This window comes from Musa acuminata, unplaced genomic scaffold (assembly GCF_036884655.1).
Source record: "Musa acuminata AAA Group cultivar baxijiao unplaced genomic scaffold, Cavendish_Baxijiao_AAA HiC_scaffold_652, whole genome shotgun sequence".
Lineage (NCBI taxonomy): Eukaryota > Viridiplantae > Streptophyta > Magnoliopsida > Zingiberales > Musaceae > Musa > Musa acuminata.
In genome coordinates this window covers 1-26,108 of record NW_027020888.1, presented here as the reverse complement: position 1 = coordinate 26,108, position 26,108 = coordinate 1, and the positions used below count along the sequence as shown (strand labels likewise).

General features: G+C 55.2%; 40 non-coding genes across 40 annotated transcripts; all 40 read left to right on the top strand.

The window, feature by feature from the left end:
- The first annotated feature begins 12 nt into the window (after positions 1-12).
- On the top strand, positions 13-131 carry LOC135662855 (5S ribosomal RNA). The gene has a single exon (XR_010508022.1). It is a non-coding gene; the product is annotated as a 5S ribosomal RNA (ribosomal RNA).
- A 546-nt stretch (positions 132-677) lies between these two features.
- On the top strand, positions 678-796 carry LOC135662854 (5S ribosomal RNA). Its single transcript, XR_010508021.1, has one exon. It is a non-coding gene; the product is annotated as a 5S ribosomal RNA (ribosomal RNA).
- Positions 797-1,342: 546 nt separating this feature from the next.
- LOC135662853 (5S ribosomal RNA) lies at positions 1,343-1,461 on the top strand. The gene has a single exon (XR_010508020.1). It is a non-coding gene; the product is annotated as a 5S ribosomal RNA (ribosomal RNA).
- A 546-nt stretch (positions 1,462-2,007) lies between these two features.
- LOC135662852 (5S ribosomal RNA) lies at positions 2,008-2,126 on the top strand. The gene has a single exon (XR_010508019.1). It is a non-coding gene; the product is annotated as a 5S ribosomal RNA (ribosomal RNA).
- Positions 2,127-2,672: 546 nt separating this feature from the next.
- LOC135662850 (5S ribosomal RNA) lies at positions 2,673-2,791 on the top strand. The gene has a single exon (XR_010508017.1). It is a non-coding gene; the product is annotated as a 5S ribosomal RNA (ribosomal RNA).
- Positions 2,792-3,337: 546 nt separating this feature from the next.
- Positions 3,338-3,456, top strand: LOC135662849 (5S ribosomal RNA). Its single transcript, XR_010508016.1, has one exon. It is a non-coding gene; the product is annotated as a 5S ribosomal RNA (ribosomal RNA).
- A 546-nt stretch (positions 3,457-4,002) lies between these two features.
- On the top strand, positions 4,003-4,121 carry LOC135662848 (5S ribosomal RNA). The gene has a single exon (XR_010508015.1). It is a non-coding gene; the product is annotated as a 5S ribosomal RNA (ribosomal RNA).
- Positions 4,122-4,667: 546 nt separating this feature from the next.
- Positions 4,668-4,786, top strand: LOC135662847 (5S ribosomal RNA). Its single transcript, XR_010508014.1, has one exon. It is a non-coding gene; the product is annotated as a 5S ribosomal RNA (ribosomal RNA).
- Positions 4,787-5,332: 546 nt separating this feature from the next.
- LOC135662846 (5S ribosomal RNA) lies at positions 5,333-5,451 on the top strand. The gene has a single exon (XR_010508013.1). It is a non-coding gene; the product is annotated as a 5S ribosomal RNA (ribosomal RNA).
- Positions 5,452-5,997: 546 nt separating this feature from the next.
- On the top strand, positions 5,998-6,116 carry LOC135662844 (5S ribosomal RNA). Its single transcript, XR_010508012.1, has one exon. It is a non-coding gene; the product is annotated as a 5S ribosomal RNA (ribosomal RNA).
- A 546-nt stretch (positions 6,117-6,662) lies between these two features.
- LOC135662843 (5S ribosomal RNA) lies at positions 6,663-6,781 on the top strand. Its single transcript, XR_010508011.1, has one exon. It is a non-coding gene; the product is annotated as a 5S ribosomal RNA (ribosomal RNA).
- Positions 6,782-7,327: 546 nt separating this feature from the next.
- Positions 7,328-7,446, top strand: LOC135662842 (5S ribosomal RNA). The gene has a single exon (XR_010508010.1). It is a non-coding gene; the product is annotated as a 5S ribosomal RNA (ribosomal RNA).
- Positions 7,447-7,992: 546 nt separating this feature from the next.
- On the top strand, positions 7,993-8,111 carry LOC135662841 (5S ribosomal RNA). Its single transcript, XR_010508009.1, has one exon. It is a non-coding gene; the product is annotated as a 5S ribosomal RNA (ribosomal RNA).
- A 546-nt stretch (positions 8,112-8,657) lies between these two features.
- Positions 8,658-8,776, top strand: LOC135662840 (5S ribosomal RNA). The gene has a single exon (XR_010508008.1). It is a non-coding gene; the product is annotated as a 5S ribosomal RNA (ribosomal RNA).
- A 546-nt stretch (positions 8,777-9,322) lies between these two features.
- On the top strand, positions 9,323-9,441 carry LOC135662838 (5S ribosomal RNA). Its single transcript, XR_010508006.1, has one exon. It is a non-coding gene; the product is annotated as a 5S ribosomal RNA (ribosomal RNA).
- A 546-nt stretch (positions 9,442-9,987) lies between these two features.
- Positions 9,988-10,106, top strand: LOC135662837 (5S ribosomal RNA). Its single transcript, XR_010508005.1, has one exon. It is a non-coding gene; the product is annotated as a 5S ribosomal RNA (ribosomal RNA).
- A 546-nt stretch (positions 10,107-10,652) lies between these two features.
- Positions 10,653-10,771, top strand: LOC135662836 (5S ribosomal RNA). The gene has a single exon (XR_010508004.1). It is a non-coding gene; the product is annotated as a 5S ribosomal RNA (ribosomal RNA).
- Positions 10,772-11,317: 546 nt separating this feature from the next.
- LOC135662835 (5S ribosomal RNA) lies at positions 11,318-11,436 on the top strand. Its single transcript, XR_010508003.1, has one exon. It is a non-coding gene; the product is annotated as a 5S ribosomal RNA (ribosomal RNA).
- Positions 11,437-11,982: 546 nt separating this feature from the next.
- Positions 11,983-12,101, top strand: LOC135662834 (5S ribosomal RNA). The gene has a single exon (XR_010508002.1). It is a non-coding gene; the product is annotated as a 5S ribosomal RNA (ribosomal RNA).
- A 546-nt stretch (positions 12,102-12,647) lies between these two features.
- On the top strand, positions 12,648-12,766 carry LOC135662833 (5S ribosomal RNA). The gene has a single exon (XR_010508001.1). It is a non-coding gene; the product is annotated as a 5S ribosomal RNA (ribosomal RNA).
- Positions 12,767-13,312: 546 nt separating this feature from the next.
- On the top strand, positions 13,313-13,431 carry LOC135662832 (5S ribosomal RNA). Its single transcript, XR_010508000.1, has one exon. It is a non-coding gene; the product is annotated as a 5S ribosomal RNA (ribosomal RNA).
- A 546-nt stretch (positions 13,432-13,977) lies between these two features.
- LOC135662831 (5S ribosomal RNA) lies at positions 13,978-14,096 on the top strand. Its single transcript, XR_010507999.1, has one exon. It is a non-coding gene; the product is annotated as a 5S ribosomal RNA (ribosomal RNA).
- Positions 14,097-14,642: 546 nt separating this feature from the next.
- On the top strand, positions 14,643-14,761 carry LOC135662830 (5S ribosomal RNA). Its single transcript, XR_010507998.1, has one exon. It is a non-coding gene; the product is annotated as a 5S ribosomal RNA (ribosomal RNA).
- A 546-nt stretch (positions 14,762-15,307) lies between these two features.
- Positions 15,308-15,426, top strand: LOC135662829 (5S ribosomal RNA). The gene has a single exon (XR_010507997.1). It is a non-coding gene; the product is annotated as a 5S ribosomal RNA (ribosomal RNA).
- A 546-nt stretch (positions 15,427-15,972) lies between these two features.
- On the top strand, positions 15,973-16,091 carry LOC135662827 (5S ribosomal RNA). Its single transcript, XR_010507995.1, has one exon. It is a non-coding gene; the product is annotated as a 5S ribosomal RNA (ribosomal RNA).
- Positions 16,092-16,637: 546 nt separating this feature from the next.
- On the top strand, positions 16,638-16,756 carry LOC135662826 (5S ribosomal RNA). The gene has a single exon (XR_010507994.1). It is a non-coding gene; the product is annotated as a 5S ribosomal RNA (ribosomal RNA).
- A 546-nt stretch (positions 16,757-17,302) lies between these two features.
- Positions 17,303-17,421, top strand: LOC135662825 (5S ribosomal RNA). The gene has a single exon (XR_010507993.1). It is a non-coding gene; the product is annotated as a 5S ribosomal RNA (ribosomal RNA).
- Positions 17,422-17,968: 547 nt separating this feature from the next.
- LOC135662823 (5S ribosomal RNA) lies at positions 17,969-18,087 on the top strand. The gene has a single exon (XR_010507992.1). It is a non-coding gene; the product is annotated as a 5S ribosomal RNA (ribosomal RNA).
- A 546-nt stretch (positions 18,088-18,633) lies between these two features.
- Positions 18,634-18,752, top strand: LOC135662822 (5S ribosomal RNA). The gene has a single exon (XR_010507991.1). It is a non-coding gene; the product is annotated as a 5S ribosomal RNA (ribosomal RNA).
- Positions 18,753-19,298: 546 nt separating this feature from the next.
- LOC135662821 (5S ribosomal RNA) lies at positions 19,299-19,417 on the top strand. The gene has a single exon (XR_010507990.1). It is a non-coding gene; the product is annotated as a 5S ribosomal RNA (ribosomal RNA).
- Positions 19,418-19,963: 546 nt separating this feature from the next.
- On the top strand, positions 19,964-20,082 carry LOC135662820 (5S ribosomal RNA). The gene has a single exon (XR_010507989.1). It is a non-coding gene; the product is annotated as a 5S ribosomal RNA (ribosomal RNA).
- A 545-nt stretch (positions 20,083-20,627) lies between these two features.
- LOC135662819 (5S ribosomal RNA) lies at positions 20,628-20,746 on the top strand. The gene has a single exon (XR_010507988.1). It is a non-coding gene; the product is annotated as a 5S ribosomal RNA (ribosomal RNA).
- A 546-nt stretch (positions 20,747-21,292) lies between these two features.
- LOC135662818 (5S ribosomal RNA) lies at positions 21,293-21,411 on the top strand. Its single transcript, XR_010507987.1, has one exon. It is a non-coding gene; the product is annotated as a 5S ribosomal RNA (ribosomal RNA).
- Positions 21,412-21,957: 546 nt separating this feature from the next.
- Positions 21,958-22,076, top strand: LOC135662817 (5S ribosomal RNA). The gene has a single exon (XR_010507986.1). It is a non-coding gene; the product is annotated as a 5S ribosomal RNA (ribosomal RNA).
- A 546-nt stretch (positions 22,077-22,622) lies between these two features.
- On the top strand, positions 22,623-22,741 carry LOC135662857 (5S ribosomal RNA). The gene has a single exon (XR_010508024.1). It is a non-coding gene; the product is annotated as a 5S ribosomal RNA (ribosomal RNA).
- A 546-nt stretch (positions 22,742-23,287) lies between these two features.
- Positions 23,288-23,406, top strand: LOC135662851 (5S ribosomal RNA). Its single transcript, XR_010508018.1, has one exon. It is a non-coding gene; the product is annotated as a 5S ribosomal RNA (ribosomal RNA).
- Positions 23,407-23,952: 546 nt separating this feature from the next.
- LOC135662839 (5S ribosomal RNA) lies at positions 23,953-24,071 on the top strand. Its single transcript, XR_010508007.1, has one exon. It is a non-coding gene; the product is annotated as a 5S ribosomal RNA (ribosomal RNA).
- A 546-nt stretch (positions 24,072-24,617) lies between these two features.
- On the top strand, positions 24,618-24,736 carry LOC135662856 (5S ribosomal RNA). Its single transcript, XR_010508023.1, has one exon. It is a non-coding gene; the product is annotated as a 5S ribosomal RNA (ribosomal RNA).
- A 546-nt stretch (positions 24,737-25,282) lies between these two features.
- Positions 25,283-25,401, top strand: LOC135662828 (5S ribosomal RNA). The gene has a single exon (XR_010507996.1). It is a non-coding gene; the product is annotated as a 5S ribosomal RNA (ribosomal RNA).
- A 546-nt stretch (positions 25,402-25,947) lies between these two features.
- LOC135662816 (5S ribosomal RNA) lies at positions 25,948-26,066 on the top strand. Its single transcript, XR_010507985.1, has one exon. It is a non-coding gene; the product is annotated as a 5S ribosomal RNA (ribosomal RNA).
- Positions 26,067-26,108: the final 42 nt, after the last annotated feature.

Here is a 26,108-nt window from a genome sequence, read left to right as displayed (position 1 = left end):
CGCACACAAAACGAGTGCGATCATACCAGCACTAAAGCACCGGATCCCATCAGAACTCCGAAGTTAAGCGTGCTTGGGCGAGAGTAGTACTAGGATGGGTGACCCCCTGGGAAGTCCTCGTGTTGCACTCCTTTTTGCGCCCCGAGCGGCCAAAAGACTTACTTAAAACTCTCCTTTAAGCTTTTCAATTTTTCCAGCATCATGGCCAACAGTAAATGTGTCAGTAACATGTAAATGAAGTCATCATCTAAAAATTTCTTCGTAAACATACAATGATCAGACATGTATGGTTCCAGGATGGGTGACCCCATGGGAAGTCCTCGTGTTGCACTCCTTTTTGCGCCCCGAGCGGCCAAAACCTCTCCCGTCGACCTCCGAGGCGATGGTTTTGGGCCTCGGAATTCGCCGTGACCGCTACGCAGTCAGTCTCGTGGGGCTCGGAGAGAGCTTTCCGGAATGGGGCCGCAATAGCGATTCCGAGTTCGTTCGAGAAAGTCCCGATGGTTTCGGCGCGCGCTTGCCGTGTCCGGTACGCGGTCGGCCTCGTGGGCATCGGAGAGATCCGACGATGGCGATTCCGAGATCGTTCGAGAGGTTTCGGGGCGCGCAATGGGCTCCGGTCGTCGATATGCGCCGTCCGCGACGTGCACAAAGGCGAGGGACGACGCACACAAAACGAGTGCGATCATACCAGCACTAAAGCACCGGATCCCATCAGAACTCCGAAGTTAAGCGTGCTTGGGCGAGAGTAGTACTAGGATGGGTGACCCCCTGGGAAGTCCTCGTGTTGCACTCCTTTTTGCGCCCCGAGCGGCCAAAAGACTTACTTAAAACTCTCCTTTAAGCTTTTCAATTTTTCCAGCATCATGGCCAACAGTAAATGTGTCAGTAACATGTAAATGAAGTCATCATCTAAAAATTTCTTCGTAAACATACAATGATCAGACATGTATGGTTCCAGGATGGGTGACCCCATGGGAAGTCCTCGTGTTGCACTCCTTTTTGCGCCCCGAGCGGCCAAAACCTCTCCCGTCGACCTCCGAGGCGATGGTTTTGGGCCTCGGAATTCGCCGTGACCGCTACGCAGTCAGTCTCGTGGGGCTCGGAGAGAGCTTTCCGGAATGGGGCCGCAATAGCGATTCCGAGTTCGTTCGAGAAAGTCCCGATGGTTTCGGCGCGCGCTTGCCGTGTCCGGTACGCGGTCGGCCTCGTGGGCATCGGAGAGATCCGACGATGGCGATTCCGAGATCGTTCGAGAGGTTTCGGGGCGCGCAATGGGCTCCGGTCGTCGATATGCGCCGTCCGCGACGTGCACAAAGGCGAGGGACGACGCACACAAAACGAGTGCGATCATACCAGCACTAAAGCACCGGATCCCATCAGAACTCCGAAGTTAAGCGTGCTTGGGCGAGAGTAGTACTAGGATGGGTGACCCCCTGGGAAGTCCTCGTGTTGCACTCCTTTTTGCGCCCCGAGCGGCCAAAAGACTTACTTAAAACTCTCCTTTAAGCTTTTCAATTTTTCCAGCATCATGGCCAACAGTAAATGTGTCAGTAACATGTAAATGAAGTCATCATCTAAAAATTTCTTCGTAAACATACAATGATCAGACATGTATGGTTCCAGGATGGGTGACCCCATGGGAAGTCCTCGTGTTGCACTCCTTTTTGCGCCCCGAGCGGCCAAAACCTCTCCCGTCGACCTCCGAGGCGATGGTTTTGGGCCTCGGAATTCGCCGTGACCGCTACGCAGTCAGTCTCGTGGGGCTCGGAGAGAGCTTTCCGGAATGGGGCCGCAATAGCGATTCCGAGTTCGTTCGAGAAAGTCCCGATGGTTTCGGCGCGCGCTTGCCGTGTCCGGTACGCGGTCGGCCTCGTGGGCATCGGAGAGATCCGACGATGGCGATTCCGAGATCGTTCGAGAGGTTTCGGGGCGCGCAATGGGCTCCGGTCGTCGATATGCGCCGTCCGCGACGTGCACAAAGGCGAGGGACGACGCACACAAAACGAGTGCGATCATACCAGCACTAAAGCACCGGATCCCATCAGAACTCCGAAGTTAAGCGTGCTTGGGCGAGAGTAGTACTAGGATGGGTGACCCCCTGGGAAGTCCTCGTGTTGCACTCCTTTTTGCGCCCCGAGCGGCCAAAAGACTTACTTAAAACTCTCCTTTAAGCTTTTCAATTTTTCCAGCATCATGGCCAACAGTAAATGTGTCAGTAACATGTAAATGAAGTCATCATCTAAAAATTTCTTCGTAAACATACAATGATCAGACATGTATGGTTCCAGGATGGGTGACCCCATGGGAAGTCCTCGTGTTGCACTCCTTTTTGCGCCCCGAGCGGCCAAAACCTCTCCCGTCGACCTCCGAGGCGATGGTTTTGGGCCTCGGAATTCGTCGTGACCGCTACGCAGTCAGTCTCGTGGGGCTCGGAGAGAGCTTTCCGGAATGGGGCCGCAATAGCGATTCCGAGTTCGTTCGAGAAAGTCCCGATGGTTTCGGCGCGCGCTTGCCGTGTCCGGTACGCGGTCGGCCTCGTGGGCATCGGAGAGATCCGACGATGGCGATTCCGAGATCGTTCGAGAGGTTTCGGGGCGCGCAATGGGCTCCGGTCGTCGATATGCGCCGTCCGCGACGTGCACAAAGGCGAGGGACGACGCACACAAAACGAGTGCGATCATACCAGCACTAAAGCACCGGATCCCATCAGAACTCCGAAGTTAAGCGTGCTTGGGCGAGAGTAGTACTAGGATGGGTGACCCCCTGGGAAGTCCTCGTGTTGCACTCCTTTTTGCGCCCCGAGCGGCCAAAAGACTTACTTAAAACTCTCCTTTAAGCTTTTCAATTTTTCCAGCATCATGGCCAACAGTAAATGTGTCAGTAACATGTAAATGAAGTCATCATCTAAAAATTTCTTCGTAAACATACAATGATCAGACATGTATGGTTCCAGGATGGGTGACCCCATGGGAAGTCCTCGTGTTGCACTCCTTTTTGCGCCCCGAGCGGCCAAAACCTCTCCCGTCGACCTCCGAGGCGATGGTTTTGGGCCTCGGAATTCGCCGTGACCGCTACGCAGTCAGTCTCGTGGGGCTCGGAGAGAGCTTTCCGGAATGGGGCCGCAATAGCGATTCCGAGTTCGTTCGAGAAAGTCCCGATGGTTTCGGCGCGCGCTTGCCGTGTCCGGTACGCGGTCGGCCTCGTGGGCATCGGAGAGATCCGACGATGGCGATTCCGAGATCGTTCGAGAGGTTTCGGGGCGCGCAATGGGCTCCGGTCGTCGATATGCGCCGTCCGCGACGTGCACAAAGGCGAGGGACGACGCACACAAAACGAGTGCGATCATACCAGCACTAAAGCACCGGATCCCATCAGAACTCCGAAGTTAAGCGTGCTTGGGCGAGAGTAGTACTAGGATGGGTGACCCCCTGGGAAGTCCTCGTGTTGCACTCCTTTTTGCGCCCCGAGCGGCCAAAAGACTTACTTAAAACTCTCCTTTAAGCTTTTCAATTTTTCCAGCATCATGGCCAACAGTAAATGTGTCAGTAACATGTAAATGAAGTCATCATCTAAAAATTTCTTCGTAAACATACAATGATCAGACATGTATGGTTCCAGGATGGGTGACCCCATGGGAAGTCCTCGTGTTGCACTCCTTTTTGCGCCCCGAGCGGCCAAAACCTCTCCCGTCGACCTCCGAGGCGATGGTTTTGGGCCTCGGAATTCGCCGTGACCGCTACGCAGTCAGTCTCGTGGGGCTCGGAGAGAGCTTTCCGGAATGGGGCCGCAATAGCGATTCCGAGTTCGTTCGAGAAAGTCCCGATGGTTTCGGCGCGCGCTTGCCGTGTCCGGTACGCGGTCGGCCTCGTGGGCATCGGAGAGATCCGACGATGGCGATTCCGAGATCGTTCGAGAGGTTTCGGGGCGCGCAATGGGCTCCGGTCGTCGATATGCGCCGTCCGCGACGTGCACAAAGGCGAGGGACGACGCACACAAAACGAGTGCGATCATACCAGCACTAAAGCACCGGATCCCATCAGAACTCCGAAGTTAAGCGTGCTTGGGCGAGAGTAGTACTAGGATGGGTGACCCCCTGGGAAGTCCTCGTGTTGCACTCCTTTTTGCGCCCCGAGCGGCCAAAAGACTTACTTAAAACTCTCCTTTAAGCTTTTCAATTTTTCCAGCATCATGGCCAACAGTAAATGTGTCAGTAACATGTAAATGAAGTCATCATCTAAAAATTTCTTCGTAAACATACAATGATCAGACATGTATGGTTCCAGGATGGGTGACCCCATGGGAAGTCCTCGTGTTGCACTCCTTTTTGCGCCCCGAGCGGCCAAAACCTCTCCCGTCGACCTCCGAGGCGATGGTTTTGGGCCTCGGAATTCGCCGTGACCGCTACGCAGTCAGTCTCGTGGGGCTCGGAGAGAGCTTTCCGGAATGGGGCCGCAATAGCGATTCCGAGTTCGTTCGAGAAAGTCCCGATGGTTTCGGCGCGCGCTTGCCGTGTCCGGTACGCGGTCGGCCTCGTGGGCATCGGAGAGATCCGACGATGGCGATTCCGAGATCGTTCGAGAGGTTTCGGGGCGCGCAATGGGCTCCGGTCGTCGATATGCGCCGTCCGCGACGTGCACAAAGGCGAGGGACGACGCACACAAAACGAGTGCGATCATACCAGCACTAAAGCACCGGATCCCATCAGAACTCCGAAGTTAAGCGTGCTTGGGCGAGAGTAGTACTAGGATGGGTGACCCCCTGGGAAGTCCTCGTGTTGCACTCCTTTTTGCGCCCCGAGCGGCCAAAAGACTTACTTAAAACTCTCCTTTAAGCTTTTCAATTTTTCCAGCATCATGGCCAACAGTAAATGTGTCAGTAACATGTAAATGAAGTCATCATCTAAAAATTTCTTCGTAAACATACAATGATCAGACATGTATGGTTCCAGGATGGGTGACCCCATGGGAAGTCCTCGTGTTGCACTCCTTTTTGCGCCCCGAGCGGCCAAAACCTCTCCCGTCGACCTCCGAGGCGATGGTTTTGGGCCTCGAAATTCGCCGTGACCGCTACGCAGTCAGTCTCGTGGGGCTCGGAGAGAGCTTTCCGGAATGGGGCCGCAATAGCGATTCCGAGTTCGTTCGAGAAAGTCCCGATGGTTTCGGCGCGCGCTTGCCGTGTCCGGTACGCGGTCGGCCTCGTGGGCATCGGAGAGATCCGACGATGGCGATTCCGAGATCGTTCGAGAGGTTTCGGGGCGCGCAATGGGCTCCGGTCGTCGATATGCGCCGTCCGCGACGTGCACAAAGGCGAGGGACGACGCACACAAAACGAGTGCGATCATACCAGCACTAAAGCACCGGATCCCATCAGAACTCCGAAGTTAAGCGTGCTTGGGCGAGAGTAGTACTAGGATGGGTGACCCCCTGGGAAGTCCTCGTGTTGCACTCCTTTTTGCGCCCCGAGCGGCCAAAAGACTTACTTAAAACTCTCCTTTAAGCTTTTCAATTTTTCCAGCATCATGGCCAACAGTAAATGTGTCAGTAACATGTAAATGAAGTCATCATCTAAAAATTTCTTCGTAAACATACAATGATCAGACATGTATGGTTCCAGGATGGGTGACCCCATGGGAAGTCCTCGTGTTGCACTCCTTTTTGCGCCCCGAGCGGCCAAAACCTCTCCCGTCGACCTCCGAGGCGATGGTTTTGGGCCTCGGAATTCGCCGTGACCGCTACGCAGTCAGTCTCGTGGGGCTCGGAGAGAGCTTTCCGGAATGGGGCCGCAATAGCGATTCCGAGTTCGTTCGAGAAAGTCCCGATGGTTTCGGCGCGCGCTTGCCGTGTCCGGTACGCGGTCGGCCTCGTGGGCATCGGAGAGATCCGACGATGGCGATTCCGAGATCGTTCGAGAGGTTTCGGGGCGCGCAATGGGCTCCGGTCGTCGATATGCGCCGTCCGCGACGTGCACAAAGGCGAGGGACGACGCACACAAAACGAGTGCGATCATACCAGCACTAAAGCACCGGATCCCATCAGAACTCCGAAGTTAAGCGTGCTTGGGCGAGAGTAGTACTAGGATGGGTGACCCCCTGGGAAGTCCTCGTGTTGCACTCCTTTTTGCGCCCCGAGCGGCCAAAAGACTTACTTAAAACTCTCCTTTAAGCTTTTCAATTTTTCCAGCATCATGGCCAACAGTAAATGTGTCAGTAACATGTAAATGAAGTCATCATCTAAAAATTTCTTCGTAAACATACAATGATCAGACATGTATGGTTCCAGGATGGGTGACCCCATGGGAAGTCCTCGTGTTGCACTCCTTTTTGCGCCCCGAGCGGCCAAAACCTCTCCCGTCGACCTCCGAGGCGATGGTTTTGGGCCTCGGAATTCGCCGTGACCGCTACGCAGTCAGTCTCGTGGGGCTCGGAGAGAGCTTTCCGGAATGGGGCCGCAATAGCGATTCCGAGTTCGTTCGAGAAAGTCCCGATGGTTTCGGCGCGCGCTTGCCGTGTCCGGTACGCGGTCGGCCTCGTGGGCATCGGAGAGATCCGACGATGGCGATTCCGAGATCGTTCGAGAGGTTTCGGGGCGCGCAATGGGCTCCGGTCGTCGATATGCGCCGTCCGCGACGTGCACAAAGGCGAGGGACGACGCACACAAAACGAGTGCGATCATACCAGCACTAAAGCACCGGATCCCATCAGAACTCCGAAGTTAAGCGTGCTTGGGCGAGAGTAGTACTAGGATGGGTGACCCCCTGGGAAGTCCTCGTGTTGCACTCCTTTTTGCGCCCCGAGCGGCCAAAAGACTTACTTAAAACTCTCCTTTAAGCTTTTCAATTTTTCCAGCATCATGGCCAACAGTAAATGTGTCAGTAACATGTAAATGAAGTCATCATCTAAAAATTTCTTCGTAAACATACAATGATCAGACATGTATGGTTCCAGGATGGGTGACCCCATGGGAAGTCCTCGTGTTGCACTCCTTTTTGCGCCCCGAGCGGCCAAAACCTCTCCCGTCGACCTCCGAGGCGATGGTTTTGGGCCTCGGAATTCGCCGTGACCGCTACGCAGTCAGTCTCGTGGGGCTCGGAGAGAGCTTTCCGGAATGGGGCCGCAATAGCGATTCCGAGTTCGTTCGAGAAAGTCCCGATGGTTTCGGCGCGCGCTTGCCGTGTCCGGTACGCGGTCGGCCTCGTGGGCATCGGAGAGATCCGACGATGGCGATTCCGAGATCGTTCGAGAGGTTTCGGGGCGCGCAATGGGCTCCGGTCGTCGATATGCGCCGTCCGCGACGTGCACAAAGGCGAGGGACGACGCACACAAAACGAGTGCGATCATACCAGCACTAAAGCACCGGATCCCATCAGAACTCCGAAGTTAAGCGTGCTTGGGCGAGAGTAGTACTAGGATGGGTGACCCCCTGGGAAGTCCTCGTGTTGCACTCCTTTTTGCGCCCCGAGCGGCCAAAAGACTTACTTAAAACTCTCCTTTAAGCTTTTCAATTTTTCCAGCATCATGGCCAACAGTAAATGTGTCAGTAACATGTAAATGAAGTCATCATCTAAAAATTTCTTCGTAAACATACAATGATCAGACATGTATGGTTCCAGGATGGGTGACCCCATGGGAAGTCCTCGTGTTGCACTCCTTTTTGCGCCCCGAGCGGCCAAAACCTCTCCCGTCGACCTCCGAGGCGATGGTTTTGGGCCTCGGAATTCGCCGTGACCGCTACGCAGTCAGTCTCGTGGGGCTCGGAGAGAGCTTTCCGGAATGGGGCCGCAATAGCGATTCCGAGTTCGTTCGAGAAAGTCCCGATGGTTTCGGCGCGCGCTTGCCGTGTCCGGTACGCGGTCGGCCTCGTGGGCATCGGAGAGATCCGACGATGGCGATTCCGAGATCGTTCGAGAGGTTTCGGGGCGCGCAATGGGCTCCGGTCGTCGATATGCGCCGTCCGCGACGTGCACAAAGGCGAGGGACGACGCACACAAAACGAGTGCGATCATACCAGCACTAAAGCACCGGATCCCATCAGAACTCCGAAGTTAAGCGTGCTTGGGCGAGAGTAGTACTAGGATGGGTGACCCCCTGGGAAGTCCTCGTGTTGCACTCCTTTTTGCGCCCCGAGCGGCCAAAAGACTTACTTAAAACTCTCCTTTAAGCTTTTCAATTTTTCCAGCATCATGGCCAACAGTAAATGTGTCAGTAACATGTAAATGAAGTCATCATCTAAAAATTTCTTCGTAAACATACAATGATCAGACATGTATGGTTCCAGGATGGGTGACCCCATGGGAAGTCCTCGTGTTGCACTCCTTTTTGCGCCCCGAGCGGCCAAAACCTCTCCCGTCGACCTCCGAGGCGATGGTTTTGGGCCTCGGAATTCGCCGTGACCGCTACGCAGTCAGTCTCGTGGGGCTCGGAGAGAGCTTTCCGGAATGGGGCCGCAATAGCGATTCCGAGTTCGTTCGAGAAAGTCCCGATGGTTTCGGCGCGCGCTTGCCGTGTCCGGTACGCGGTCGGCCTCGTGGGCATCGGAGAGATCCGACGATGGCGATTCCGAGATCGTTCGAGAGGTTTCGGGGCGCGCAATGGGCTCCGGTCGTCGATATGCGCCGTCCGCGACGTGCACAAAGGCGAGGGACGACGCACACAAAACGAGTGCGATCATACCAGCACTAAAGCACCGGATCCCATCAGAACTCCGAAGTTAAGCGTGCTTGGGCGAGAGTAGTACTAGGATGGGTGACCCCCTGGGAAGTCCTCGTGTTGCACTCCTTTTTGCGCCCCGAGCGGCCAAAAGACTTACTTAAAACTCTCCTTTAAGCTTTTCAATTTTTCCAGCATCATGGCCAACAGTAAATGTGTCAGTAACATGTAAATGAAGTCATCATCTAAAAATTTCTTCGTAAACATACAATGATCAGACATGTATGGTTCCAGGATGGGTGACCCCATGGGAAGTCCTCGTGTTGCACTCCTTTTTGCGCCCCGAGCGGCCAAAACCTCTCCCGTCGACCTCCGAGGCGATGGTTTTGGGCCTCGGAATTCGCCGTGACCGCTACGCAGTCAGTCTCGTGGGGCTCGGAGAGAGCTTTCCGGAATGGGGCCGCAATAGCGATTCCGAGTTCGTTCGAGAAAGTCCCGATGGTTTCGGCGCGCGCTTGCCGTGTCCGGTACGCGGTCGGCCTCGTGGGCATCGGAGAGATCCGACGATGGCGATTCCGAGATCGTTCGAGAGGTTTCGGGGCGCGCAATGGGCTCCGGTCGTCGATATGCGCCGTCCGCGACGTGCACAAAGGCGAGGGACGACGCACACAAAACGAGTGCGATCATACCAGCACTAAAGCACCGGATCCCATCAGAACTCCGAAGTTAAGCGTGCTTGGGCGAGAGTAGTACTAGGATGGGTGACCCCCTGGGAAGTCCTCGTGTTGCACTCCTTTTTGCGCCCCGAGCGGCCAAAAGACTTACTTAAAACTCTCCTTTAAGCTTTTCAATTTTTCCAGCATCATGGCCAACAGTAAATGTGTCAGTAACATGTAAATGAAGTCATCATCTAAAAATTTCTTCGTAAACATACAATGATCAGACATGTATGGTTCCAGGATGGGTGACCCCATGGGAAGTCCTCGTGTTGCACTCCTTTTTGCGCCCCGAGCGGCCAAAACCTCTCCCGTCGACCTCCGAGGCGATGGTTTTGGGCCTCGGAATTCGCCGTGACCGCTACGCAGTCAGTCTCGTGGGGCTCGGAGAGAGCTTTCCGGAATGGGGCCGCAATAGCGATTCCGAGTTCGTTCGAGAAAGTCCCGATGGTTTCGGCGCGCGCTTGCCGTGTCCGGTACGCGGTCGGCCTCGTGGGCATCGGAGAGATCCGACGATGGCGATTCCGAGATCGTTCGAGAGGTTTCGGGGCGCGCAATGGGCTCCGGTCGTCGATATGCGCCGTCCGCGACGTGCACAAAGGCGAGGGACGACGCACACAAAACGAGTGCGATCATACCAGCACTAAAGCACCGGATCCCATCAGAACTCCGAAGTTAAGCGTGCTTGGGCGAGAGTAGTACTAGGATGGGTGACCCCCTGGGAAGTCCTCGTGTTGCACTCCTTTTTGCGCCCCGAGCGGCCAAAAGACTTACTTAAAACTCTCCTTTAAGCTTTTCAATTTTTCCAGCATCATGGCCAACAGTAAATGTGTCAGTAACATGTAAATGAAGTCATCATCTAAAAATTTCTTCGTAAACATACAATGATCAGACATGTATGGTTCCAGGATGGGTGACCCCATGGGAAGTCCTCGTGTTGCACTCCTTTTTGCGCCCCGAGCGGCCAAAACCTCTCCCGTCGACCTCCGAGGCGATGGTTTTGGGCCTCGGAATTCGCCGTGACCGCTACGCAGTCAGTCTCGTGGGGCTCGGAGAGAGCTTTCCGGAATGGGGCCGCAATAGCGATTCCGAGTTCGTTCGAGAAAGTCCCGATGGTTTCGGCGCGCGCTTGCCGTGTCCGGTACGCGGTCGGCCTCGTGGGCATCGGAGAGATCCGACGATGGCGATTCCGAGATCGTTCGAGAGGTTTCGGGGCGCGCAATGGGCTCCGGTCGTCGATATGCGCCGTCCGCGACGTGCACAAAGGCGAGGGACGACGCACACAAAACGAGTGCGATCATACCAGCACTAAAGCACCGGATCCCATCAGAACTCCGAAGTTAAGCGTGCTTGGGCGAGAGTAGTACTAGGATGGGTGACCCCCTGGGAAGTCCTCGTGTTGCACTCCTTTTTGCGCCCCGAGCGGCCAAAAGACTTACTTAAAACTCTCCTTTAAGCTTTTCAATTTTTCCAGCATCATGGCCAACAGTAAATGTGTCAGTAACATGTAAATGAAGTCATCATCTAAAAATTTCTTCGTAAACATACAATGATCAGACATGTATGGTTCCAGGATGGGTGACCCCATGGGAAGTCCTCGTGTTGCACTCCTTTTTGCGCCCCGAGCGGCCAAAACCTCTCCCGTCGACCTCCGAGGCGATGGTTTTGGGCCTCGGAATTCGCCGTGACCGCTACGCAGTCAGTCTCGTGGGGCTCGGAGAGAGCTTTCCGGAATGGGGCCGCAATAGCGATTCCGAGTTCGTTCGAGAAAGTCCCGATGGTTTCGGCGCGCGCTTGCCGTGTCCGGTACGCGGTCGGCCTCGTGGGCATCGGAGAGATCCGACGATGGCGATTCCGAGATCGTTCGAGAGGTTTCGGGGCGCGCAATGGGCTCCGGTCGTCGATATGCGCCGTCCGCGACGTGCACAAAGGCGAGGGACGACGCACACAAAACGAGTGCGATCATACCAGCACTAAAGCACCGGATCCCATCAGAACTCCGAAGTTAAGCGTGCTTGGGCGAGAGTAGTACTAGGATGGGTGACCCCCTGGGAAGTCCTCGTGTTGCACTCCTTTTTGCGCCCCGAGCGGCCAAAAGACTTACTTAAAACTCTCCTTTAAGCTTTTCAATTTTTCCAGCATCATGGCCAACAGTAAATGTGTCAGTAACATGTAAATGAAGTCATCATCTAAAAATTTCTTCGTAAACATACAATGATCAGACATGTATGGTTCCAGGATGGGTGACCCCATGGGAAGTCCTCGTGTTGCACTCCTTTTTGCGCCCCGAGCGGCCAAAACCTCTCCCGTCGACCTCCGAGGCGATGGTTTTGGGCCTCGGAATTCGCCGTGACCGCTACGCAGTCAGTCTCGTGGGGCTCGGAGAGAGCTTTCCGGAATGGGGCCGCAATAGCGATTCCGAGTTCGTTCGAGAAAGTCCCGATGGTTTCGGCGCGCGCTTGCCGTGTCCGGTACGCGGTCGGCCTCGTGGGCATCGGAGAGATCCGACGATGGCGATTCCGAGATCGTTCGAGAGGTTTCGGGGCGCGCAATGGGCTCCGGTCGTCGATATGCGCCGTCCGCGACGTGCACAAAGGCGAGGGACGACGCACACAAAACGAGTGCGATCATACCAGCACTAAAGCACCGGATCCCATCAGAACTCCGAAGTTAAGCGTGCTTGGGCGAGAGTAGTACTAGGATGGGTGACCCCCTGGGAAGTCCTCGTGTTGCACTCCTTTTTGCGCCCCGAGCGGCCAAAAGACTTACTTAAAACTCTCCTTTAAGCTTTTCAATTTTTCCAGCATCATGGCCAACAGTAAATGTGTCAGTAACATGTAAATGAAGTCATCATCTAAAAATTTCTTCGTAAACATACAATGATCAGACATGTATGGTTCCAGGATGGGTGACCCCATGGGAAGTCCTCGTGTTGCACTCCTTTTTGCGCCCCGAGCGGCCAAAACCTCTCCCGTCGACCTCCGAGGCGATGGTTTTGGGCCTCGGAATTCGCCGTGACCGCTACGCAGTCAGTCTCGTGGGGCTCGGAGAGAGCTTTCCGGAATGGGGCCGCAATAGCGATTCCGAGTTCGTTCGAGAAAGTCCCGATGGTTTCGGCGCGCGCTTGCCGTGTCCGGTACGCGGTCGGCCTCGTGGGCATCGGAGAGATCCGACGATGGCGATTCCGAGATCGTTCGAGAGGTTTCGGGGCGCGCAATGGGCTCCGGTCGTCGATATGCGCCGTCCGCGACGTGCACAAAGGCGAGGGACGACGCACACAAAACGAGTGCGATCATACCAGCACTAAAGCACCGGATCCCATCAGAACTCCGAAGTTAAGCGTGCTTGGGCGAGAGTAGTACTAGGATGGGTGACCCCCTGGGAAGTCCTCGTGTTGCACTCCTTTTTGCGCCCCGAGCGGCCAAAAGACTTACTTAAAACTCTCCTTTAAGCTTTTCAATTTTTCCAGCATCATGGCCAACAGTAAATGTGTCAGTAACATGTAAATGAAGTCATCATCTAAAAATTTCTTCGTAAACATACAATGATCAGACATGTATGGTTCCAGGATGGGTGACCCCATGGGAAGTCCTCGTGTTGCACTCCTTTTTGCGCCCCGAGCGGCCAAAACCTCTCCCGTCGACCTCCGAGGCGATGGTTTTGGGCCTCGGAATTCGCCGTGACCGCTACGCAGTCAGTCTCGTGGGGCTCGGAGAGAGCTTTCCGGAATGGGGCCGCAATAGCGATTCCGAGTTCGTTCGAGAAAGTCCCGATGGTTTCGGCGCGCGCTTGCCGTGTCCGGTACGCGGTCGGCCTCGTGGGCATCGGAGAGATCCGACGATGGCGATTCCGAGATCGTTCGAGAGGTTTCGGGGCGCGCAATGGGCTCCGGTCGTCGATATGCGCCGTCCGCGACGTGCACAAAGGCGAGGGACGACGCACACAAAACGAGTGCGATCATACCAGCACTAAAGCACCGGATCCCATCAGAACTCCGAAGTTAAGCGTGCTTGGGCGAGAGTAGTACTAGGATGGGTGACCCCCTGGGAAGTCCTCGTGTTGCACTCCTTTTTGCGCCCCGAGCGGCCAAAAGACTTACTTAAAACTCTCCTTTAAGCTTTTCAATTTTTCCAGCATCATGGCCAACAGTAAATGTGTCAGTAACATGTAAATGAAGTCATCATCTAAAAATTTCTTCGTAAACATACAATGATCAGACATGTATGGTTCCAGGATGGGTGACCCCATGGGAAGTCCTCGTGTTGCACTCCTTTTTGCGCCCCGAGCGGCCAAAACCTCTCCCGTCGACCTCCGAGGCGATGGTTTTGGGCCTCGGAATTCGCCGTGACCGCTACGCAGTCAGTCTCGTGGGGCTCGGAGAGAGCTTTCCGGAATGGGGCCGCAATAGCGATTCCGAGTTCGTTCGAGAAAGTCCCGATGGTTTCGGCGCGCGCTTGCCGTGTCCGGTACGCGGTCGGCCTCGTGGGCATCGGAGAGATCCGACGATGGCGATTCCGAGATCGTTCGAGAGGTTTCGGGGCGCGCAATGGGCTCCGGTCGTCGATATGCGCCGTCCGCGACGTGCACAAAGGCGAGGGACGACGCACACAAAACGAGTGCGATCATACCAGCACTAAAGCACCGGATCCCATCAGAACTCCGAAGTTAAGCGTGCTTGGGCGAGAGTAGTACTAGGATGGGTGACCCCCTGGGAAGTCCTCGTGTTGCACTCCTTTTTGCGCCCCGAGCGGCCAAAAGACTTACTTAAAACTCTCCTTTAAGCTTTTCAATTTTTCCAGCATCATGGCCAACAGTAAATGTGTCAGTAACATGTAAATGAAGTCATCATCTAAAAATTTCTTCGTAAACATACAATGATCAGACATGTATGGTTCCAGGATGGGTGACCCCATGGGAAGTCCTCGTGTTGCACTCCTTTTTGCGCCCCGAGCGGCCAAAACCTCTCCCGTCGACCTCCGAGGCGATGGTTTTGGGCCTCGGAATTCGCCGTGACCGCTACGCAGTCAGTCTCGTGGGGCTCGGAGAGAGCTTTCCGGAATGGGGCCGCAATAGCGATTCCGAGTTCGTTCGAGAAAGTCCCGATGGTTTCGGCGCGCGCTTGCCGTGTCCGGTACGCGGTCGGCCTCGTGGGCATCGGAGAGATCCGACGATGGCGATTCCGAGATCGTTCGAGAGGTTTCGGGGCGCGCAATGGGCTCCGGTCGTCGATATGCGCCGTCCGCGACGTGCACAAAGGCGAGGGACGACGCACACAAAACGAGTGCGATCATACCAGCACTAAAGCACCGGATCCCATCAGAACTCCGAAGTTAAGCGTGCTTGGGCGAGAGTAGTACTAGGATGGGTGACCCCCTGGGAAGTCCTCGTGTTGCACTCCTTTTTGCGCCCCGAGCGGCCAAAAGACTTACTTAAAACTCTCCTTTAAGCTTTTCAATTTTTCCAGCATCATGGCCAACAGTAAATGTGTCAGTAACATGTAAATGAAGTCATCATCTAAAAATTTCTTCGTAAACATACAATGATCAGACATGTATGGTTCCAGGATGGGTGACCCCATGGGAAGTCCTCGTGTTGCACTCCTTTTTGCGCCCCGAGCGGCCAAAACCTCTCCCGTCGACCTCCGAGGCGATGGTTTTGGGCCTCGGAATTCGCCGTGACCGCTACGCAGTCAGTCTCGTGGGGCTCGGAGAGAGCTTTCCGGAATGGGGCCGCAATAGCGATTCCGAGTTCGTTCGAGAAAGTCCCGATGGTTTCGGCGCGCGCTTGCCGTGTCCGGTACGCGGTCGGCCTCGTGGGCATCGGAGAGATCCGACGATGGCGATTCCGAGATCGTTCGAGAGGTTTCGGGGCGCGCAATGGGCTCCGGTCGTCGATATGCGCCGTCCGCGACGTGCACAAAGGCGAGGGACGACGCACACAAAACGAGTGCGATCATACCAGCACTAAAGCACCGGATCCCATCAGAACTCCGAAGTTAAGCGTGCTTGGGCGAGAGTAGTACTAGGATGGGTGACCCCCTGGGAAGTCCTCGTGTTGCACTCCTTTTTGCGCCCCGAGCGGCCAAAAGACTTACTTAAAACTCTCCTTTAAGCTTTTCAATTTTTCCAGCATCATGGCCAACAGTAAATGTGTCAGTAACATGTAAATGAAGTCATCATCTAAAAATTTCTTCGTAAACATACAATGATCAGACATGTATGGTTCCAGGATGGGTGACCCCATGGGAAGTCCTCGTGTTGCACTCCTTTTTGCGCCCCGAGCGGCCAAAACCTCTCCCGTCGACCTCCGAGGCGATGGTTTTGGGCCTCGGAATTCGCCGTGACCGCTACGCAGTCAGTCTCGTGGGGCTCGGAGAGAGCTTTCCGGAATGGGGCCGCAATAGCGATTCCGAGTTCGTTCGAGAAAGTCCCGATGGTTTCGGCGCGCGCTTGCCGTGTCCGGTACGCGGTCGGCCTCGTGGGCATCGGAGAGATCCGACGATGGCGATTCCGAGATCGTTCGAGAGGTTTCGGGGCGCGCAATGGGCTCCGGTCGTCGATATGCGCCGTCCGCGACGTGCACAAAGGCGAGGGACGACGCACACAAAACGAGTGCGATCATACCAGCACTAAAGCACCGGATCCCATCAGAACTCCGAAGTTAAGCGTGCTTGGGCGAGAGTAGTACTAGGATGGGTGACCCCCTGGGAAGTCCTCGTGTTGCACTCCTTTTTGCGCCCCGAGCGGCCAAAAGACTTACTTAAAACTCTCCTTTAAGCTTTTCAATTTTTCCAGCATCATGGCCAACAGTAAATGTGTCAGTAACATGTAAATGAAGTCATCATCTAAAAATTTCTTCGTAAACATACAATGATCAGACATGTATGGTTCCAGGATGGGTGACCCCATGGGAAGTCCTCGTGTTGCACTCCTTTTTGCGCCCCGAGCGGCCAAAACCTCTCCCGTCGACCTCCGAGGCGATGGTTTTGGGCCTCGGAATTCGCCGTGACCGCTACGCAGTCAGTCTCGTGGGGCTCGGAGAGAGCTTTCCGGAATGGGGCCGCAATAGCGATTCCGAGTTCGTTCGAGAAAGTCCCGATGGTTTCGGCGCGCGCTTGCCGTGTCCGGTACGCGGTCGGCCTCGTGGGCATCGGAGAGATCCGACGATGGCGATTCCGAGATCGTTCGAGAGGTTTCGGGGCGCGCAATGGGCTCCGGTCGTCGATATGCGCCGTCCGCGACGTGCACAAAGGCGAGGGACGACGCACACAAAACGAGTGCGATCATACCAGCACTAAAGCACCGGATCCCATCAGAACTCCGAAGTTAAGCGTGCTTGGGCGAGAGTAGTACTAGGATGGGTGACCCCCTGGGAAGTCCTCGTGTTGCACTCCTTTTTGCGCCCCGAGCGGCCAAAAGACTTACTTAAAACTCTCCTTTAAGCTTTTCAATTTTTCCAGCATCATGGCCAACAGTAAATGTGTCAGTAACATGTAAATGAAGTCATCATCTAAAAATTTCTTCGTAAACATACAATGATCAGACATGTATGGTTCCAGGATGGGTGACCCCATGGGAAGTCCTCGTGTTGCACTCCTTTTTGCGCCCCGAGCGGCCAAAACCTCTCCCGTCGACCTCCGAGGCGATGGTTTTGGGCCTCGGAATTCGCCGTGACCGCTACGCAGTCAGTCTCGTGGGGCTCGGAGAGAGCTTTCCGGAATGGGGCCGCAATAGCGATTCCGAGTTCGTTCGAGAAAGTCCCGATGGTTTCGGCGCGCGCTTGCCGTGTCCGGTACGCGGTCGGCCTCGTGGGCATCGGAGAGATCCGACGATGGCGATTCCGAGATCGTTCGAGAGGTTTCGGGGCGCGCAATGGGCTCCGGTCGTCGATATGCGCCGTCCGCGACGTGCACAAAGGCGAGGGACGACGCACACAAAACGAGTGCGATCATACCAGCACTAAAGCACCGGATCCCATCAGAACTCCGAAGTTAAGCGTGCTTGGGCGAGAGTAGTACTAGGATGGGTGACCCCCTGGGAAGTCCTCGTGTTGCACTCCTTTTTGCGCCCCGAGCGGCCAAAAGACTTACTTAAAACTCTCCTTTAAGCTTTTCAATTTTTCCAGCATCATGGCCAACAGTAAATGTGTCAGTAACATGTAAATGAAGTCATCATCTAAAAATTTCTTCGTAAACATACAATGATCAGACATGTATGGTTCCAGGATGGGTGACCCCATGGGAAGTCCTCGTGTTGCACTCCTTTTTGCGCCCCGAGCGGCCAAAACCTCTCCCGTCGACCTCCGAGGCGATGGTTTTGGGCCTCGGAATTCGCCGTGACCGCTACGCAGTCAGTCTCGTGGGGCTCGGAGAGAGCTTTCCGGAATGGGGCCGCAATAGCGATTCCGAGTTCGTTCGAGAAAGTCCCGATGGTTTCGGCGCGCGCTTGCCGTGTCCGGTACGCGGTCGGCCTCGTGGGCATCGGAGAGATCCGACGATGGCGATTCCGAGATCGTTCGAGAGGTTTCGGGTGCGCGCAATGGGCTCCGGTCGTCGATATGCGCCGTCCGCGACGTGCACAAAGGCGAGGGACGACGCACACAAAACGAGTGCGATCATACCAGCACTAAAGCACCGGATCCCATCAGAACTCCGAAGTTAAGCGTGCTTGGGCGAGAGTAGTACTAGGATGGGTGACCCCCTGGGAAGTCCTCGTGTTGCACTCCTTTTTGCGCCCCGAGCGGCCAAAAGACTTACTTAAAACTCTCCTTTAAGCTTTTCAATTTTTCCAGCATCATGGCCAACAGTAAATGTGTCAGTAACATGTAAATGAAGTCATCATCTAAAAATTTCTTCGTAAACATACAATGATCAGACATGTATGGTTCCAGGATGGGTGACCCCATGGGAAGTCCTCGTGTTGCACTCCTTTTTGCGCCCCGAGCGGCCAAAACCTCTCCCGTCGACCTCCGAGGCGATGGTTTTGGGCCTCGGAATTCGCCGTGACCGCTACGCAGTCAGTCTCGTGGGGCTCGGAGAGAGCTTTCCGGAATGGGGCCGCAATAGCGATTCCGAGTTCGTTCGAGAAAGTCCCGATGGTTTCGGCGCGCGCTTGCCGTGTCCGGTACGCGGTCGGCCTCGTGGGCATCGGAGAGATCCGACGATGGCGATTCCGAGATCGTTCGAGAGGTTTCGGGGCGCGCAATGGGCTCCGGTCGTCGATATGCGCCGTCCGCGACGTGCACAAAGGCGAGGGACGACGCACACAAAACGAGTGCGATCATACCAGCACTAAAGCACCGGATCCCATCAGAACTCCGAAGTTAAGCGTGCTTGGGCGAGAGTAGTACTAGGATGGGTGACCCCCTGGGAAGTCCTCGTGTTGCACTCCTTTTTGCGCCCCGAGCGGCCAAAAGACTTACTTAAAACTCTCCTTTAAGCTTTTCAATTTTTCCAGCATCATGGCCAACAGTAAATGTGTCAGTAACATGTAAATGAAGTCATCATCTAAAAATTTCTTCGTAAACATACAATGATCAGACATGTATGGTTCCAGGATGGGTGACCCCATGGGAAGTCCTCGTGTTGCACTCCTTTTTGCGCCCCGAGCGGCCAAAACCTCTCCCGTCGACCTCCGAGGCGATGGTTTTGGGCCTCGGAATTCGCCGTGACCGCTACGCAGTCAGTCTCGTGGGGCTCGGAGAGAGCTTTCCGGAATGGGGCCGCAATAGCGATTCCGAGTTCGTTCGAGAAAGTCCCGATGGTTTCGGCGCGCGCTTGCCGTGTCCGGTACGCGGTCGGCCTCGTGGGCATCGGAGAGATCCGACGATGGCGATTCCGAGATCGTTCGAGAGGTTTCGGGGCGCGCAATGGGCTCCGGTCGTCGATATGCGCCGTCCGCGACGTGCACAAAGGCGAGGGACGACGCACACAAAACGAGTGCGATCATACCAGCACTAAAGCACCGGATCCCATCAGAACTCCGAAGTTAAGCGTGCTTGGGCGAGAGTAGTACTAGGATGGGTGACCCCCTGGGAAGTCCTCGTGTTGCACTCCTTTTTGCGCCCCGAGCGGCCAAAAGACTTACTTAAAACTCTCCTTTAAGCTTTTCAATTTTTCCAGCATCATGGCCAACAGTAAATGTGTCAGTAACATGTAAATGAAGTCATCATCTAAAAATTTCTTCGTAAACATACAATGATCAGACATGTATGGTTCCAGGATGGGTGACCCCATGGGAAGTCCTCGTGTTGCACTCCTTTTTGCGCCCCGAGCGGCCAAAACCTCTCCCGTCGACCTCCGAGGCGATGGTTTTGGGCCTCGGAATTCGCCGTGACCGCTACGCAGTCAGTCTCGTGGGGCTCGGAGAGAGCTTTCCGGAATGGGGCCGCAATAGCGATTCCGAGTTCGTTCGAGAAAGTCCCGATGGTTTCGGCGCGCGCTTGCCGTGTCCGGTACGCGGTCGGCCTCGTGGGCATCGGAGAGATCCGACGATGGCGATTCCGAGATCGTTCGAGAGGTTTCGGGGCGCGCAATGGGCTCCGGTCGTCGATATGCGCCGTCCGCGACGTGCACAAAGGCGAGGGACGACGCACACAAAACGAGTGCGATCATACCAGCACTAAAGCACCGGATCCCATCAGAACTCCGAAGTTAAGCGTGCTTGGGCGAGAGTAGTACTAGGATGGGTGACCCCCTGGGAAGTCCTCGTGTTGCACTCCTTTTTGCGCCCCGAGCGGCCAAAAGACTTACTTAAAACTCTCCTTTAAGCTTTTCAATTTTTCCAGCATCATGGCCAACAGTAAATGTGTCAGTAACATGTAAATGAAGTCATCATCTAAAAATTTCTTCGTAAACATACAATGATCAGACATGTATGGTTCCGGATGGGTGACCCCATGGGAAGTCCTCGTGTTGCACTCCTTTTTGCGCCCCGAGCGGCCAAAACCTCTCCCGTCGACCTCCGAGGCGATGGTTTTGGGCCTCGGAATTCGCCGTGACCGCTACGCAGTCAGTCTCGTGGGGCTCGGAGAGAGCTTTCCGGAATGGGGCCGCAATAGCGATTCCGAGTTCGTTCGAGAAAGTCCCGATGGTTTCGGCGCGCGCTTGCCGTGTCCGGTACGCGGTCGGCCTCGTGGGCATCGGAGAGATCCGACGATGGCGATTCCGAGATCGTTCGAGAGGTTTCGGGGCGCGCAATGGGCTCCGGTCGTCGATATGCGCCGTCCGCGACGTGCACAAAGGCGAGGGACGACGCACACAAAACGAGTGCGATCATACCAGCACTAAAGCACCGGATCCCATCAGAACTCCGAAGTTAAGCGTGCTTGGGCGAGAGTAGTACTAGGATGGGTGACCCCCTGGGAAGTCCTCGTGTTGCACTCCTTTTTGCGCCCCGAGCGGCCAAAAGACTTACTTAAAACTCTCCTTTAAGCTTTTCAATTTTTCCAGCATCATGGCCAACAGTAAATGTGTCAGTAACATGTAAATGAAGTCATCATCTAAAAATTTCTTCGTAAACATACAATGATCAGACATGTATGGTTCCAGGATGGGTGACCCCATGGGAAGTCCTCGTGTTGCACTCCTTTTTGCGCCCCGAGCGGCCAAAACCTCTCCCGTCGACCTCCGAGGCGATGGTTTTGGGCCTCGGAATTCGCCGTGACCGCTACGCAGTCAGTCTCGTGGGGCTCGGAGAGAGCTTTCCGGAATGGGGCCGCAATAGCGATTCCGAGTTCGTTCGAGAAAGTCCCGATGGTTTCGGCGCGCGCTTGCCGTGTCCGGTACGCGGTCGGCCTCGTGGGCATCGGAGAGATCCGACGATGGCGATTCCGAGATCGTTCGAGAGGTTTCGGGGCGCGCAATGGGCTCCGGTCGTCGATATGCGCCGTCCGCGACGTGCACAAAGGCGAGGGACGACGCACACAAAACGAGTGCGATCATACCAGCACTAAAGCACCGGATCCCATCAGAACTCCGAAGTTAAGCGTGCTTGGGCGAGAGTAGTACTAGGATGGGTGACCCCCTGGGAAGTCCTCGTGTTGCACTCCTTTTTGCGCCCCGAGCGGCCAAAAGACTTACTTAAAACTCTCCTTTAAGCTTTTCAATTTTTCCAGCATCATGGCCAACAGTAAATGTGTCAGTAACATGTAAATGAAGTCATCATCTAAAAATTTCTTCGTAAACATACAATGATCAGACATGTATGGTTCCAGGATGGGTGACCCCATGGGAAGTCCTCGTGTTGCACTCCTTTTTGCGCCCCGAGCGGCCAAAACCTCTCCCGTCGACCTCCGAGGCGATGGTTTTGGGCCTCGGAATTCGCCGTGACCGCTACGCAGTCAGTCTCGTGGGGCTCGGAGAGAGCTTTCCGGAATGGGGCCGCAATAGCGATTCCGAGTTCGTTCGAGAAAGTCCCGATGGTTTCGGCGCGCGCTTGCCGTGTCCGGTACGCGGTCGGCCTCGTGGGCATCGGAGAGATCCGACGATGGCGATTCCGAGATCGTTCGAGAGGTTTCGGGGCGCGCAATGGGCTCCGGTCGTCGATATGCGCCGTCCGCGACGTGCACAAAGGCGAGGGACGACGCACACAAAACGAGTGCGATCATACCAGCACTAAAGCACCGGATCCCATCAGAACTCCGAAGTTAAGCGTGCTTGGGCGAGAGTAGTACTAGGATGGGTGACCCCCTGGGAAGTCCTCGTGTTGCACTCCTTTTTGCGCCCCGAGCGGCCAAAAGACTTACTTAAAACTCTCCTTTAAGCTTTTCAATTTTTCCAGCATCATGGCCAACAGTAAATGTGTCAGTAACATGTAAATGAAGTCATCATCTAAAAATTTCTTCGTAAACATACAATGATCAGACATGTATGGTTCCAGGATGGGTGACCCCATGGGAAGTCCTCGTGTTGCACTCCTTTTTGCGCCCCGAGCGGCCAAAACCTCTCCCGTCGACCTCCGAGGCGATGGTTTTGGGCCTCGGAATTCGCCGTGACCGCTACGCAGTCAGTCTCGTGGGGCTCGGAGAGAGCTTTCCGGAATGGGGCCGCAATAGCGATTCCGAGTTCGTTCGAGAAAGTCCCGATGGTTTCGGCGCGCGCTTGCCGTGTCCGGTACGCGGTCGGCCTCGTGGGCATCGGAGAGATCCGACGATGGCGATTCCGAGATCGTTCGAGAGGTTTCGGGGCGCGCAATGGGCTCCGGTCGTCGATATGCGCCGTCCGCGACGTGCACAAAGGCGAGGGACGACGCACACAAAACGAGTGCGATCATACCAGCACTAAAGCACCGGATCCCATCAGAACTCCGAAGTTAAGCGTGCTTGGGCGAGAGTAGTACTAGGATGGGTGACCCCCTGGGAAGTCCTCGTGTTGCACTCCTTTTTGCGCCCCGAGCGGCCAAAAGACTTACTTAAAACTCTCCTTTAAGCTTTTCAATTTTTCCAGCATCATGGCCAACAGTAAATGTGTCAGTAACATGTAAATGAAGTCATCATCTAAAAATTTCTTCGTAAACATACAATGATCAGACATGTATGGTTCCAGGATGGGTGACCCCATGGGAAGTCCTCGTGTTGCACTCCTTTTTGCGCCCCGAGCGGCCAAAACCTCTCCCGTCGACCTCCGAGGCGATGGTTTTGGGCCTCGGAATTCGCCGTGACCGCTACGCAGTCAGTCTCGTGGGGCTCGGAGAGAGCTTTCCGGAATGGGGCCGCAATAGCGATTCCGAGTTCGTTCGAGAAAGTCCCGATGGTTTCGGCGCGCGCTTGCCGTGTCCGGTACGCGGTCGGCCTCGTGGGCATCGGAGAGATCCGACGATGGCGATTCCGAGATCGTTCGAGAGGTTTCGGGGCGCGCAATGGGCTCCGGTCGTCGATATGCGCCGTCCGCGACGTGCACAAAGGCGAGGGACGACGCACACAAAACGAGTGCGATCATACCAGCACTAAAGCACCGGATCCCATCAGAACTCCGAAGTTAAGCGTGCTTGGGCGAGAGTAGTACTAGGATGGGTGACCCCCTGGGAAGTCCTCGTGTTGCACTCCTTTTTGCGCCCCGAGCGGCCAAAAGACTTACTTAAAACTCTCCTTTAAGCTTTTCAATTTTTCCAGCATCATGGCCAACAGTAAATGTGTCAGTAACATGTAAATGAAGTCATCATCTAAAAATTTCTTCGTAAACATACAATGATCAGACATGTATGGTTCCAGGATGGGTGACCCCATGGGAAGTCCTCGTGTTGCACTCCTTTTTGCGCCCCGAGCGGCCAAAACCTCTCCCGTCGACCTCCGAGGCGATGGTTTTGGGCCTCGGAATTCGCCGTGACCGCTACGCAGTCAGTCTCGTGGGGCTCGGAGAGAGCTTTCCGGAATGGGGCCGCAATAGCGATTCCGAGTTCGTTCGAGAAAGTCCCGATGGTTTCGGCGCGCGCTTGCCGTGTCCGGTACGCGGTCGGCCTCGTGGGCATCGGAGAGATCCGACGATGGCGATTCCGAGATCGTTCGAGAGGTTTCGGGGCGCGCAATGGGCTCCGGTCGTCGATATGCGCCGTCCGCGACGTGCACAAAGGCGAGGGACGACGCACACAAAACGAGTGCGATCATACCAGCACTAAAGCACCGGATCCCATCAGAACTCCGAAGTTAAGCGTGCTTGGGCGAGAGTAGTACTAGGATGGGTGACCCCCTGGGAAGTCCTCGTGTTGCACTCCTTTTTGCGCCCCGAGCGGCCAAAAGACTTACTTAAAACTCTCCTTTAAGCTTTTCAATTTTTCCAGCATCATGGCCAACAGTAAATGTGTCAGTAACATGTAAATGAAGTCATCATCTAAAAATTTCTTCGTAAACATACAATGATCAGACATGTATGGTTCCAGGATGGGTGACCCCATGGGAAGTCCTCGTGTTGCACTCCTTTTTGCGCCCCGAGCGGCCAAAACCTCTCCCGTCGACCTCCGAGGCGATGGTTTTGGGCCTCGGAATTCGCCGTGACCGCTACGCAGTCAGTCTCGTGGGGCTCGGAGAGAGCTTTCCGGAATGGGGCCGCAATAGCGATTCCGAGTTCGTTCGAGAAAGTCCCGATGGTTTCGGCGCGCGCTTGCCGTGTCCGGTACGCGGTCGGCCTCGTGGGCATCGGAGAGATCCGACGATGGCGATTCCGAGATCGTTCGAGAGGTTTCGGGGCGCGCAATGGGCTCCGGTCGTCGATATGCGCCGTCCGCGACGTGCACAAAGGCGAGGGACGACGCACACAAAACGAGTGCAATCATACCAGCACTAAAGCACCGGATCCCATCAGAACTCCGAAGTTAAGCGTGCTTGGGCGAGAGTAGTACTAGGATGGGTGACCCCCTGGGAAGTCCTCGTGTTGCACTCCTTTTTGCGCCCCGAGCGGCCAAAAGACTTACTTAAAACTCTCCTTTAAGCTTTTCAATTTTTCCAGCATCATGGCCAACAGTAAATGTGTCAGTAACATGTAAATGAAGTCATCATCTAAAAATTTCTTCGTAAACATACAATGATCAGACATGTATGGTTCCAGGATGGGTGACCCCATGGGAAGTCCTCGTGTTGCACTCCTTTTTGCGCCCCGAGCGGCCAAAACCTCTCCCGTCGACCTCCGAGGCGATGGTTTTGGGCCTCGGAATTCGCCGTGACCGCTACGCAGTCAGTCTCGTGGGGCTCGGAGAGAGCTTTCCGGAATGGGGCCGCAATAGCGATTCCGAGTTCGTTCGAGAAAGTCCCGATGGTTTCGGCGCGCGCTTGCCGTGTCCGGTACGCGGTCGGCCTCGTGGGCATCGGAGAGATCCGACGATGGCGATTCCGAGATCGTTCGAGAGGTTTCGGGGCGCGCAATGGGCTCCGGTCGTCGATATGCGCCGTCCGCGACGTGCACAAAGGCGAGGGACGACGCACACAAAACGAGTGCGATCATACCAGCACTAAAGCACCGGATCCCATCAGAACTCCGAAGTTAAGCGTGCTTGGGCGAGAGTAGTACTAGGATGGGTGACCCCCTGGGAAGTCCTCGTGTTGCACTCCTTTTTGCGCCCCGAGCGGCCAAAAGACTTACTTAAAACTCTCCTTTAAGCTTTTCAATTTTTCCAGCATCATGGCCAACAGTAAATGTGTCAGTAACATGTAAATGAAGTCATCATCTAAAAATTTCTTCGTAAACATACAATGATCAGACATGTATGGTTCCAGGATGGGTGACCCCATGGGAAGTCCTCGTGTTGCACTCCTTTTTGCGCCCCGAGCGGCCAAAACCTCTCCCGTCGACCTCCGAGGCGATGGTTTTGGGCCTCGGAATTCGCCGTGACCGCTACGCAGTCAGTCTCGTGGGGCTCGGAGAGAGCTTTCCGGAATGGGGCCGCAATAGCGATTCCGAGTTCGTTCGAGAAAGTCCCGATGGTTTCGGCGCGCGCTTGCCGTGTCCGGTACGCGGTCGGCCTCGTGGGCATCGGAGAGATCCGACGATGGCGATTCCGAGATCGTTCGAGAGGTTTCGGGGCGCGCAATGGGCTCCGGTCGTCGATATGCGCCGTCCGCGACGTGCACAAAGGCGAGGGACGACGCACACAAAACGAGTGCGATCATACCAGCACTAAAGCACCGGATCCCATCAGAACTCCGAAGTTAAGCGTGCTTGGGCGAGAGTAGTACTAGGATGGGTGACCCCCTGGGAAGTCCTCGTGTTGCACTCCTTTTTGCGCCCCGAGCGGCCAAAAGACTTACTTAAAACTCTC